The sequence below is a fragment of the Hesperophylax consimilis genome, chromosome 1 (genome assembly GCF_061612785.1).
Source record: "Hesperophylax consimilis isolate HC1 chromosome 1, BYU_Hcon_1.0, whole genome shotgun sequence".
NCBI lineage: Eukaryota > Metazoa > Arthropoda > Insecta > Trichoptera > Limnephilidae > Hesperophylax > Hesperophylax consimilis.
Window position 1 is genome coordinate 42,633,875 of NC_142836.1, and position 14,906 is coordinate 42,648,780.

Genomic DNA, 14,906 nt, shown 5'->3' on the forward strand with positions numbered 1-14,906 from the left:
TAATTACGTGGAAATGCAATGTTATGTATTAAACTAATGTAAAATAAATTTTTAAAAATATATATTCGCATATCAAAATTATTATAACTATAGTAAAAATGTCAATAAGTTATAATTTTTTCCATTGGACGTTATTGATTCTTTATAAATACACTGTCGCATTCGAATGTGGAGTACAGCCTCAAATCTGAATGTACATGGTGATAGTTGTTTCAAAACCGACATAGCTCTACAAAAAAATAGTTATATCGGAACAATTTTAATAATATTTGTTAATTGCCACGAAATTTTACCTTTGATTTAAATAAGAGTATTAGAAATTTATGTTTTAATGGTTTACTTAATTTCAGTTATTTGTTCATTTATGTTTAAACATTACATGATACATTTTATTTTGCTCAATGTTGTTTTTCCAATTTATTTTGAATATATTACTTGGTGTAGTTCTTATTTGTTTCCAGCAGCTCATTATAATATCTCATCCATTAGTAGTCTGATTTCCTTGCACTTCTAAATAGATATCAAATAACCACACAACCAACCATTGTTCAATTTCCTTCAGCGGTAGTTGGAAAGAAAATTACCTGTATTATTTTTGTTGTATTCCTTCATTTAGCTGACATCACTAAAAACAGTCCCACATTTTATTTCCTATTAGGTACAGTACTTCATATATTTTTTAAAAAATATATGAATATAAAAAATAAATATAAAAAATATAAATATAAAAAATATATGATATATAAAATATAAAAAATATATGATATATTGTGATTATGTGGACCTCACTGGATGCTTTACTCGTGCTTAGACTCCCATTTTAAATTTTATAATCAATATATATTATAAATGTAAGTGTACAATGTGCATGCCGCTAAAACTCAGAAACGAGTCCCGGTACGGTCAAGTAAGTTATATGGTGTGGTAGCCCTCTATCCCCTATCCATTAAGAAGGTTCCCGTTTTTACCCGTACTTTTGAAGATATAAAGGCTGGAAATTTCACGCTCCATTTTCATAAAATCAGTCCAGAATATTCAGAACTTACCGGAACGTTCTGGAATGTTGTGCAATGTTCGTAATAGTCTGGAACGTTCGGGAACATCCCGGAACATCCCAGATCAAAATGAACTAAAAACGGGATTACAGGCCGTTTCCTGATAAACTTTTAGTAAATTCGTAATCGTGACAATACATCAGTATTCTAATTCTGATCACTAAATAGTATAAAACAAAATTACTATCCGCCTCTGTCTGTTTGTGCCCATAATTCTTCTAAACTATTTATTTATTTATTTATTTTTCATGTTCTCCGTAAAACGGTTATTCACCAATACATTATGGAGAAGATTACAAATTAGACAAAAAGTATAGCAAAACACATAAAAAGGTCAGTTTCACTACTTTGTGACATACGTCAAAAGATAATTGTTAAACTGCTTGTAGGTTACGTTAAAAATGTCGATGGTCAATGCAGACTCGTTGAGCAGTTCAGTCACTCTGTTGACTGGGGCGTTCTGATAGGCAGAAGTCCTCGCTTTTGGAGCATAAAAAAGGGTATGGGACCTTCCACGAGTATACTTGTCTGGGACATATAAGTTAATCTCTTTCAAAATAGGTGGATTATGTATAGTTCCAGAGATTATCTTAAAAAAATGTTTTCCTAAAAATATTTTTCGGCGGGCTTCTAATGTATTAAGATCGAGCATTCCTGCTAAGAATAAGGATGGATACAGGAAAGGGTAGTACATATATTCCCTCATATATAGGTAACGCATGAATCTCTTTTGTACTTTTTCTATTTCGAGAATATGGTTTTGCTCAGAAGGGGCCCAAATAATGGAGCTATATTCCAAGATACTGCGAACAAGTGCTTCATACGTTCTTCGGATTGCGATTCCGTTGGTAAATGATCTTGAATTACGAAGAACAAATCCAAGCATTTTGTTGGCACGGGAGACAATATCAGATATATGGGATTTGAAAGAGAGATTTGCTTCAAAAATTACGCCAAGGTCTCGAATCTCATTTTTACGTGTTAATTCATGTTTATTAATGTGGTAGGGGAACACGAATGTATCTTTGGACCTTGTAAATGTAACGACACTGCATTTCTGAATACTGAAGGGTAAGTTGTTCAGTTCCGACCATTTGACAAGAGAATCAAGATCGTTCTGCAGAAGAATGAAATCGATGTAACTTTTGATTGCTTTGAAAAGTTTTATATCGTCAGCAAAAAGGAGATATTTTGAGTGGTTTATAGTGTTGCCAATGTCATTGATGAATAAGAGAAAGAGAAGGGGTCCTAGATTCGATCCCTGGGGAATCCCGGAGTTAGTTTTGTATTCGTGAGAGATATGGTGTCCGTAACTGACATACTGACGACGATTGCGTAAGTAGCTAGCCACAAAAGCGAGGAAATTCTGAAAGAATCCGATGTCACTTAATCTTTTTAATAAAATATCATGATCGACTTTATCAAATGCTTTCTCGAAGTCTGTATAAATCACATCAACAGGTACAAAATTTTCAAATGAATTATTAATATAGGTAATGAGATTCATAAGATTCGTTGAAGGTGACAGTGTGGGACGAAATCCGTGCTGATTTTCGGTTAGTGCGTGTTTTGTTTGGTTATATATCTGTGAATAAATTATGGTTTCTAAAAGTTTTGCGGGTGCTGACAACACAGCTACAGGTCTGTAATTATCTATTTCTGACTTTTTTCCTTTTTTATGTATAGGCGTTACTTTCGTTAGTTTCCACATTTCCGGAAAGATATTTTTGCGAAGTGATAGGTTAAAAATATGTTTTAGAGGTTGAACAAAATAACTTGCATATCTTTTGAGGATTATAGGTGGAATACAATCTGGGCCGACGGAGTATTTAGGTTTTAGCTTATGGAAAGCTGTAATAATATCGTCATCGTTAATTTGCATATGCAGCCCCTTGAGGTGATTCAGCGCCCTTGAGATGATTTTGCACAAAAACGGCGCTATATAAGTCATCCAATTATTAATATTTTATTATTAACGGAGTTTGATAGGGTTTTCACTATCGAAGAGAATTTCTTCGGGAAGGTTTATGTTTATATAAATAAACCATGGATATTATATTTATTGCAAGTTGACAAAAGTCAAGCAACGCCAGGTACACGTCAGCTAGTATTTAATAAAAGGATAATACAAAATGAAATAATAAATTGAAAATAAAGCTGAGCTAAAATAAAAAATAAAAAATTTGTAAGTATGGTACCTTGTATGAGGTACAGTTGTACATAATGATTTGTGAATTGTGAAGGTTTTGCGCATCACGTATAAATGATATTATACATTATTAACCAATATTATCTTAGCTACTTCCCTATAAACATTTCCATTTAATTTTAAACTGTTCATATCATACACGATGTGTGGCTTATGTTATTAATTTCCAAACTCCATCCAGGCAGGCAAAACGTTTTCACCACCCGACGCCCCGAAGCCGACAGTCGGCAAAGTCAGGGCAGGTCGTATCGCCGCTTTGATGTGAAGCCACGCGTGATTAATACGTTGATATCTTATAGCCTTCAGAGCTACCGTAGAACTACTGTAGAGCTACCGGAGAACTACTGTAGAACCATCGTAGGGCCTATAGAGCTATTATAGGGCTCAGTAGCGTGCATTGCTCAATGACCTAAGGTAAGCTATGTGTAATTTTGATATTTGAAAATGGCCATTAAACTATGGGAATAGTCCGACGCTTTGTAGAAAACCCGATTATACGGGGTGGGTGTAAACTGTGCGCCTATTATATTTAACGATTATTCTTGTTTGTCTTCTTCCTAAAAAGAAAACAAACCAGAAAAAACTTTGAAATTACTAAACCTTGAAATTGCTACTAGACGGCCAAAAGAGGATGTAACTAGGTCAAAAATTGAAAATAGATTATTTTTATAGAATTTCATAACAGATATTTCTGGTTGATTTTGTTTTTTCGATCGTTGTTCAAGATTCACTTTGAGAGGCTTTTTGACCTTTTTGCAGTGCACGCCAATGTTAGGGCTGTGGGGTTCTCCAAACCCGTTCTAGCTAGGGTTAAACTTTCCGTTGGTATTTAGTTAACAGGTTAACGTAACAATTAATCACCCATCACCCCAGAAGAGCGCCTACCATCATGGTTTCTACCCCCCGATATAAAGTGGGTTAAGTTTGGACTGGCAAGAAATTCGAGTGATTTATACCATTTAATTTATACCAACTGATACCTACTTGGGTCATGTTAAATACTGTGTTGTTTGAGAAAACGAAGTCAGAAATAAGTAGGTATCTACTTACCCAATAGAAATTTCTTAATATTGTTTTATTTGAATTTTTATTTGGGCTAATTTTTCTATATGTTCTGAACAACATTGCATGTAATATAAGTAATTGTAAATATTCTGAACCAATCTAATTTCTGTGTTCATACCCTATAGATTCATTTTGTTGAACTTTTATGTAGGCAATTTTATTGGAATAACATTTGAAGGTTATACCCATTGATGATATATATTATTGAAAAAGTTTTTAATACTAATAAATCTGAACGACACATTAAACAGAACGAGATATAGAAAAATATAAAGGTAACGGTCTCAACTGGGAATCGAACCCAGGATTTCTGATTTTATGTCGTTATTGTTTAATGTTTGAAATTAAGAATTAACAATATTATCTATAAATAATTTTTCCCGTAGTTTTGGCCGCTATCTTTTTGAATTAATACCAAGTTTTAAATAATTTATAGGTAACCCAGATAGTGTCTAGGATAAACTATCCTATTTTTAATTATATGGAATACCTATAGACTTCTTCTAAAAGTCTAAATGAATATTCAATTTTATTGGAATAAATTATTTTAATAACTCTATACCCATTAATGTTTCGTATAGTTTTATTAGTATTATCTTTTTCTTCAATGATATTGTATATCAGAACTGTTGTTTAACTCTGTTTCATTATACTGTCCACAAATATATATTGTCGATAATTTATAATAAATTCATAATGATATTTATTTTATTAATATCTAAAATCAGTTAGTTATATTACGCCACAGAGTGAACGTAAATTCTGAAAATAGTGAGATTTTTCAATAAAGCGTCGACTAACTTTGAACTATAAACTATAAAGTTTAGAGGTACTCGGGTGCTCACCTTTTAAAAGCAGATTCTTTAGTGGGTACCTTTAGTCCTCAGAACAAAGCATTACCTCGTAGTTCTCAGAAATACTCGACTCTTAGTAAACAATAATATGTTGAGTAATCCTCAGTTCTACGAACTCGTTAGGAAGATAGGTAACTCTAGTAAACATTGTTTGATGTGTGCACCTGTAAAAAAAACGAGATTTTTTTGTTTAAATGTGTAAATTAATTTCGAATATGAATCGACGTTTAACTTCTTAATTGTCCCCGACTTCTTCCATGGACTTGTTTAATATTTTAATAAAAATAATTATCCCGGAACTCACTTGGCCGCCCATTCACTTTATTAAATTCTCAGCGTCATTCAATTAATCTGTTCGAATCTTCTCTTTCGTAATAAGGCCACATAGTTTACAAAACATTTTTTTTTTCAATCATAGAATACGAAGTTTTGAAAAGCAGATTTTAGTCAACGTCATTTTCAATTACAAAAATAAAATTTTCGATTCCGTTTATCAAAAACCAATTTTCGAAAATACATAATTTACTAAATGCGATATTTTCAACACAGATATACCAAATTGGAAGTGACATTTTCAATTACAGATATTATTAGAACACGACATTTTCAAACACATTAGGTTATCATTTCAATTAGGTTAGATATTAGGACACGACATATTCAATTTCGTTATATATTAGAACACGACATTTTCAATTACATTAAATGTTAGAATATGAAATTTTCGATTACATTAGATATTAGAAAACGACATTTTTAATTACATTTTCTCCTAAAATTCATACGAGATATTCGATGTTAGGAAAACCGATGTCCCTTACATCTCTTATACCTTATATATTACTGGTATTTACCAGGGGCATTGGGAAAACACATGTCGTATTTCTTGTAATTATCTAGCGAATCTGTTTGAGACGGTTCCCATTAAAAGGGATTTTGTTTCTCGGCGGAAGCTCGCATTAACCCTTTCGGTCCAGGGCTCGGTAAAGTATAAAGGAGAAGAGTGGTCCTGAGTCCTGAGTAGGTTCCGCTCTGCTCACGGCGCACAGCCTTACCACCTGAGAGCTAAACCTTTTAATGGTCTCACGGTGGCGCCGCGTAGATTTACTTCATGGGGAAAGGATTTACCCATTCCCCAGGGATCTTTAAATCTTCTTCTAGGAGTACAACGCTCCTGTTACAGTGATGTAAAATGAACAAGATTGGACAATAATAAAAATTCGTAGTCATTTGTACCAATAGGGAATAGGCGTCTTCGCACTACAGACTGCGGACCATATAAGTAAGATTGTTTTTTTTGGCATCACCAAAATTTCCGAGAGAAATTATTCCTAACTCAGTTGTAAAGCACAAGTTGTCGTTTTTAAATTGACACACGAAGAGAGATACATTTGTGTGAATTTCTATTATCTTTAAGTTAAATAAATATTAATCTTTGAGATTATTTTTTCTTAATCCGTCCCTACTTACAACTTTTTCAGAGTTTTTATGTTTCACTACCGCAGATCTAAAAGCACAGGATAGTCTGAAATTTCGACACATCAGTTTCAATTTTGAAAAAGACATTTAAAATTATTTTATGGTGAATCTTATACAATGGAACCCAGATTGTCGAATTGTTTCTAGATTGTTTTTCACCAACCTATTAAATAGTAATTTAAATAAATGAATTAATTTAAAATCTTTCACCGTCCTTAAAATAAACCCCAAACATTCATGGCATGGCTTGTAATTTCATTTTTCATGAGGAGCAAAAGTAAATTTATTATCAAAAATATTACCAAGATTCTTAATTTACTCGACTCTTTTTAGAATAATGTTATGATGGTATATTGAAGCATGAATAGATTTTCGATACGAGCAAAAGTAAACGTTTGACATTTGTTTAATATTTAGAAATGGTTCATTACGGGTGCACCACTCTGTAATTTCGCAAGTATTAATTTTAAAGCTTCATACCTAATATTTTAAGATTGACAATACAGAAGGCAATAGTATTAACATTTTAAGCATGATTGCTTTTCAAACATAAAACTTAAAATAAGCTCATAAATAAATAATACAGTTTCATAATTACCCAGATCCAAATTAATTTCATTCATTTTAGTGAGCTATCTGATATGGTTTATGTCAAAGCTTTCAAGGATCTTTCGCTTCTTTAGCGGTCAGGTAAGTAGCTTCGCAAGATCCAGACAACTGCTTGATTATAATGCTTTCCCTGAAATATTCTGAGCATGATTTATGTCGCCTGAAGTCCTCTACTCCTTGGTTGAGTGTTCTATGCGAAGAGACCGTCCCACGATCCTCTCACGGCCCTTCCGCAACCCGCCTCGGTGGGACGGACAACTTCTGTTCGAATTAGGATTACGTACTTTGCAAAGTGGCTGGTAAACGATGCGAAATATAAATCCGCAGATACTTTTAACTGAAAAACGTGTTAAGCGCCCCTTAAAACACAAATCCCGTCGCGAACGATTATTTTTATTTTAAAAATGTGGTATTTTGCAAAAAAGTGGTGTTCTGCTAACTCTTTGATATTTTACAGCAACAAAAAAGCGGTTTTTTTTATAAATGAATTAATTAACACTAAGAAATCAAATCGATATCGGTGTAATATTAGATTCAGATTAAGATTCAGTTAAATTTCACAGCAAATTTTAAATATGTGCTGAAGCAGTTATCAAAAAGGTAAACTTTCTTAGAAGACTGAGAAATAAATTAAGTAAAAACACTACAGATCTCATTTTCAAAACAATAATTGTGCCACATTTAGACTACTGCTCCAAGGTTAATCAAATGAGATAGGAGCTGTATTGGATAACAATAAAAAAGTGACTGCTATATAATATCTTAATTTAAAAAAATAAAATTATGAATAACCAATTGCCTAAATAATTAAAGGATGAAATAATATTTAGTAAAAATATACCTATGATACCATATGATAATATATAATTATGATACCAGAAATGTCAATAGAATTAGATTGCCGCATATGAGAAAAACAGAAACTATTATAAATAACGGAATTTAACCATGTTCATGTTATATGAACTAACGCAATATACAATAAAATAGGTAAACTAAATTATTTACTTTAAGTAATGCAAAATCATTTGTTTTTGGTTTGAAAATTTGGTCGTCTAGAAATGTTTCAGATGCTTTAATTAAATAATGTGAGTAGGATACTTCTTGGCCTTTAAAATGATCGAGTATTTTTTAGATAAGTCTTTTTATAAGCTCAGAAAAAAATAATGAATAAGGCCTATTAAAACTGCTTTAAAGTTCAAAATCTCCTACTTACGAACCCATTTTCGGTTATAATTTTATTTTCGGTTTTAATATAAATTTTATTGAATAATGTGGCAAATGTGATTTATAAAATGATCGGAAAAAAATTAATATTTATGCCTGAACATCCAAAAAATAAAATAAAAGGCACTTTTTGGCCATGTTTTTTTCTTGCATAAATCAAAACATGCGGGTGATGTTAAGCGGGAATTTAAACCTTATCGCCATCTACGTAAAGGGTGTTATTGATAGCGGCTCGATTTTAAATATTACACGACGTAGTGCATCGCCTTAAGACTATTCAAATCCAAACTTGTCACAATCATGGACAAATAAATATTTAGAATATATGGTATTCCTTTCTTGTTCCTATATAGATAATAGAATATGGCACGACAAAATGGAAAATCACGTTATTTGCCCGCACATTGCGAATTTCACGTTTTCTCCTGAAAATGGCAAACTTCTTGATTTTCGCGTGAAAAATCGCGCTATCGCAAACGCGAATTTTTCCGGCCTCTAATGATAAATAATAATAATTTCAAATGTACGTAATATGTTTTATTCCTTCTTGAAATTATTCACTTTCAATGAACTCAAATTTTCTTTGAATTAGAGTGTCGTGATAAAAATTGTAAGTGCTTGTGAAAAAAATTGTAAAAATGCTTGTGTGAAGAATATTTAAGGCATGCTATAAAGTAGGCACCCACCTATATAATATTATATTTGAATGGATAATTATTTTAATAATTTTTTGGAACTAAAAAAATTTGAAATATTGAAAATACCTTGATCCCTTTTAATTTTAGTTATTTTATGCATTTAAGGTTAAACGCGACGATCGTTATATTCTACGTGTTCATAAATGACGTTAATTAATTTATTTTATTAAAATACGCTTTTTCAAGGTATTGCTTTACAATATTAAGGCAAATTATTTGTTTGCGCCCGTACTTACGCAATATGAATATGAATAAACAGTTTTGTCCGTAAAAAACTCAATACTTCTCAATTAAATACAATATTGGATTGAATCATTGGTAAAATATTGTGTTGGTATGCCTTTCTCGAAAGAATTGAGTTGTTTAATCGTCACAAATATTTTTTTTTATTTAACCCATGATTTGTTTAAAATATCATTCTTTTCCTTATCTCCGGAATATTTTCACCGATTGCTTTGAAATTTTTACACAACGTTGCATTTGCATTCGCATGTGTTTTTATATGATGTCAACTGTGACGCGTAAAAATAGACTTTAAAAAAACAGCGTCATCTGTTAGACTTAAAAGCCACACGCACTATTGTTTCTCTATCAGCACAGACAGACTGAGCAACAGCAACAAGTAACTGGGTACAACTAGTTTAAAATATAATTTGCAGTAATTATTGAAGAAATTTTAAATTACTCATTATAACTAAAATACTAGTACATTTTGTCTTGCTAGTGGTTCTCAGTCTATTTTCAAAGACGGTGATTTTGAATTAATTAATTGCTCTAGTTTTTATGGTTTCCGGCAGCGAATTATAATTTTTGATATCTTTGTAGAGTAATACTGTTTTGCTTATTGGCTTTTTCCTTTTCGGAAGTCGTATTTCACTGCGCGTCTGCGCTAGAATCATAAAATCAAATAAAAAAGCGCTATATTCTGTGCTTTAAAAAGTCCATCGAAAGCGATACTAAAAAAAGTGTAAAAGTTTAGCAGTGCGATGATACTCGCGTCTCAGTTTCCGTCTGGTGCAGGTAGTAAATCTTTCCCGGTGCCCAGGTGTGCTCCGTAGACGAGCTTCATAGTAAATATTAGTTATTTAAACTGACGTTGGGACTTAGTAAACTACAGAACCGTAGCGGTGCACGGCGAACAGTGGACGAAGTCTACGTTGGAGTGTATTATAATCTGCACCGATTTGAGCATTACGTAGAAAGGTTTCCTTACAATAATTATCATTGAAAAGTTCTATTAGCTGGCATTATTTTTTTTTCAATTTTTCTATAAAGAAAGTGATTTTCGAATAATTACAAAACTGGAACGTTCTTTAAAACTCCCAAATTATTTAACATTTTATGGGATTTAAGAAATTTATCTGTTTTGTTTATTTACTTATATAAGCCCTAAACAAAATATAACGTTTCTTGAAACCCAAAAACACTGGATTTTATTTCTTTATTATGTAATGTTTGATATTCAAATTATAATCGTACATATTACTATACTATATATATGACCGGTAAGTGGCTGAGTTGGAATTGCATCTGGGTTCTACCCAGACGCTGCTCCGTCAGGTCACAAACAATTTTCCGTTTTCAGTGGTGGAAATAGGAAATTATAAACTAATGACTTTCTTCAAAAAAAAAAAATGTATATATATAAATATATTTTTTATTGTAACATAAGAAATAAAGATACATAAATATTTAACAATATTACATTTTAGATCACCATTGGTTATGTATACCTTATCAGAAAAGAGGAGTTCTTGTGCCTGATAAGGGAATATGTTGCACAATTTTGTAATACGAGTATTTCACCAAAGTCGTACTTTACTCGGAACTGAAAAAAATTTACGTCAATGTTACAATATGTATTCACTCTAAAAATAAACTATGATATATCACTAGTATTTACATAAAACATCCCATTTCACAGTTATCTTGTGTTAGTATTAATAAAACTACTAATCATTAAATGAGATAATATTCTCCATCCAATCGTTGTATTTTCAATAGTTTTTTATGGTTTTATCACATATTGCAATGTAGGTACGTGTAAGACATCCCAATAATATTTTACCTACATGGTTTACTGTCGTCCTTCCTCTGACAATTCCAAGCCTCATCACCATACCTCAAGATTGGTATTGGACATCCCTGATAGCCTCGTTTAGTTTGAAATTTTTTTTACTGAAGACTAATGCATTCAGTCCTCCATTAACTGTGGTGTAAGTACCTACCTGCATTCACCTCCTATCATTTTCCTCAAGGTAATATATATATCAGATCGAGTCAATAGATTGTCGTTATTCACTAAAAAATTGCGTGGGAATTCCGCAAATATGAAATATAATATGAGGTATAAAAGTATTATACAAAAGAAAAAGAAAAACTTCGCTGTTACTTGAACATACGAGTACTTTTTTTCGTAGAAAGAGCGGATAATTTTCTCAGTATCGGATAGGTGAAATTTATAATAGAACGTTAGCGGTGTGTTCTTTAGTTAATGGCGGAGTGTCATAGTCCCACTGCCTCTGGGTAGTTAATTCTGTTGTAACAGGCATTAGTAGAAGCCACCGTGCGATTAAAGAATAAACAAAATGACCATGTTTTTACATTTCACTCTATTTTGTACATTTTTTGTACTTATAATGTGTATGCATTTATTTTTTACATGTTTCTTTATTTATTATTAATCTATTGTATTCTTCTTCATTGACGGCCTTCGGGCTCTCGACTAGCAAGCCAAAATTCTATTTGATTCTTTTGTGTTATATATAAACTTATTCATTTAAAAATTAATACATAGTATACATGTGGCATATTCTAGAGTGGAAGATTCTCCCAGTATCGCCCTGGTGTAAGATCACCATTCAGAATTGAAATGTTGCTTGAAATGGCTTTAGCCGTGTTTGGTGACCACATCTGAATCGGGGATAACATAGGCTCACTGGCTACAAACTTTTGGGAGCAGTTGGGACTCTTGTGCGGTATTCACAAAAAAAAATATCAAACTTGGTATTGCACTCACCGCTCCCTATTGTTGACATAAATTATTATTATTATTAATTCAAAATTTTGAGTTTTTTCACGGATTTTTTTTTATTTTTATTATTTATCCCTTTCATCGAACTGATTTTTTTAGTTATACACAGCTTTACAGCCTCTATGGACCCTTGCCATGTGGAGGCTATTTTTTTAAAATCTTAAAGTTCTTTATGCCTTCCGGGTTTTATGTAATAAGAACAACTTTACGGCTTAGAAAATAAGCTTCAATTTCAGCAGTGAAATCAGTATTAGTAAGTGTTTCTTTACTTACAAGTGCAGGGGCTTATATAACTTGTAATACCCGCACAAAGATATCCCACCCCTACTTACTAGATGCTCATAATATGAAGTGGTTAAAAAGGTAAGTTGACGGTGGTATGCAAACAAATCTTAAATAAATTAAATTTTATTTAATTCCAGATTTGGTTTAATTCTTACCTGCGCTAATAAACAGCTCGAGTGTGCACACAATGCATCCGCAGCTTTGAATATTATTTACCACCTGGCCCCGCATTAATCCCAGAGTGGTGTACTGTCCCCGCTGCACTATCGGGATGGTGATGATGTTCCGGGCCTGGCTCCGGGTAGGTTGGGGGTATGTTCTGGGTAGGTTGAGGGTGCAGCCCTCCTTGCAGGCCGATCTAACACCTGTTCTTCTGAACCTGTAACCCGGACTAAGCCGCTTGCAGAGGTTTACTCGTAGTACTTGTTCCGCCCCTGTGTAAACATAAGTAAATGTCAACATCAAAACTTCATTCTCTCCATAGACCGATGTGTATACAATCATTAGACCCTACCAAAGGCAGTGGGCCTGATGGTATACACCCAGTGTTTTTAAAAAATTGCGCTGGTGTTTTATGTTATCCGCTAAGTCAAATATTTAAAACCTCACTGTCTTCTGGCATTTTTCCGCAGCAATGGAAAAGCTCATATGTTGTACCTATATTAAAAAAAGGAGACAAGCACAATATTGAAAATTACAGACCGATCTCTAAACTAAATGTAATGGGTAAGCTTTTTGAAAAAATTGTTTATGATAATATTTTTCCTTGTATACGGCCACACATTATTCCGAATCAACACGGCTTCATGACCAAAAAATCAACAGAAACTAACCTTTGTGAGTTTGTTGACACAGTCCTTGTTGCTATGGATAACGGATATCAAATAGATGTAGTCTACACAGACTATTCCAAAGCCTTTGATAAAATCCCACACAGCATTTTAATTGAGAAAGTCGAAGCAATGGGTATACACGGTGACCTCCTTCGTTGGTTAGCCTCTTACCTTTACAATCGTACACAAGCTGTAACTGTTCAAGGGTTTTGCTCTAGTTTCGTGCCCGTAACCTCAGGAGTACCCCAGGGATCTCACCTTGGCCCCCTTTTATTTAATATCTTTATGAATGACGTTAGCATAATTATCCGTAATTCTCAGCTATACTTATATGCTGATGACAAAAAGATAGTCAAAATCATAAAGTCTGAGATGGATTGCATAGAACTCCAGCATGACCTTGACTCTCTGGTGAATGAATATTGTTTAAAAAATCACCTTCTTTTGAATGCAGACAAATGCAGCGTCATATCTTACTCTCGAAAGAAACACACAATATTATATCCCTACAATATTAAAAACAAACCCTTAAACAGGGTAAATGTGATTAGAGATCTTGGAGTCCTAATGGACAGTAAGCTTCTTTTTCAATCTCATATCGAGCATATTACGTCGAAGGCTTTGAAAATGCTGGGATTTATACTTAGAGTATGTTCAGTTTTCAAAAATCCACAAACATTTAAGATTCTCTACATATCTTACGTCCGAAGCCACCTAGAGTATGCATCAACAGTGTGGAACCCTCATAATTCTACATATAAATCAAACATAGAAAGAGTTCAGAAAAAGTTTTTGAAATATGTCTCTTATCGCATGCGAAATGATGAAAACAATGTGTCCATGAACTTTAAAACTCTTGATCAACGCCGAGATATCAGAGACCTAGTAATGCTATATAAGATAATCCACTATTTTATTGATAGCCCATACCTTTTACAAAATATTCATTTCAGATGTCCATTAAGAGTAACTCGATCTCCGGACACATTTTATATTCCTAAGAGCAATACTAATTATGTTGAAAATGTATTTATAAGAAGAAGCGGTAGCACCTTTAATAGATTATGCACAAATATCGATGTGTTTAACACGAGCCTCGCAGGATTCATAGCATTCCTAAGAGAGTAGCGTTCGATCGTTGCGGGAAACTTAGTAGTGTTAGTGTGTGTATTGTTTTTGTATGGGTTGAATCTGTAGTCTTTCTATTTTTTTGGAGATTTTCCTTTTCTACTAGTTAGTATTTATACTGTATTGTATTATTTATATTCATATGTTTTTCTACCAATGAATCTTCTGTGGAAACTTTACTGGTTTATGCAACTTGGTAAAAATGATTTGTATTAAAATATATTTGTATAACTGTTTGTTTCCCAAATAAAATAAAATAAAATAAAATATACTGAATACTTGCTGACAATTTTTTAGTTTCTCATGTATTTCGTTGAACAGCAGATTTTATCTACTTCTCATATATTAAAAATATATATTGTCAATGAACCAGGGTTGTTTTAATAATGAACCTTCCGTGGTGTTATTTATATAATTATCAAATCATACG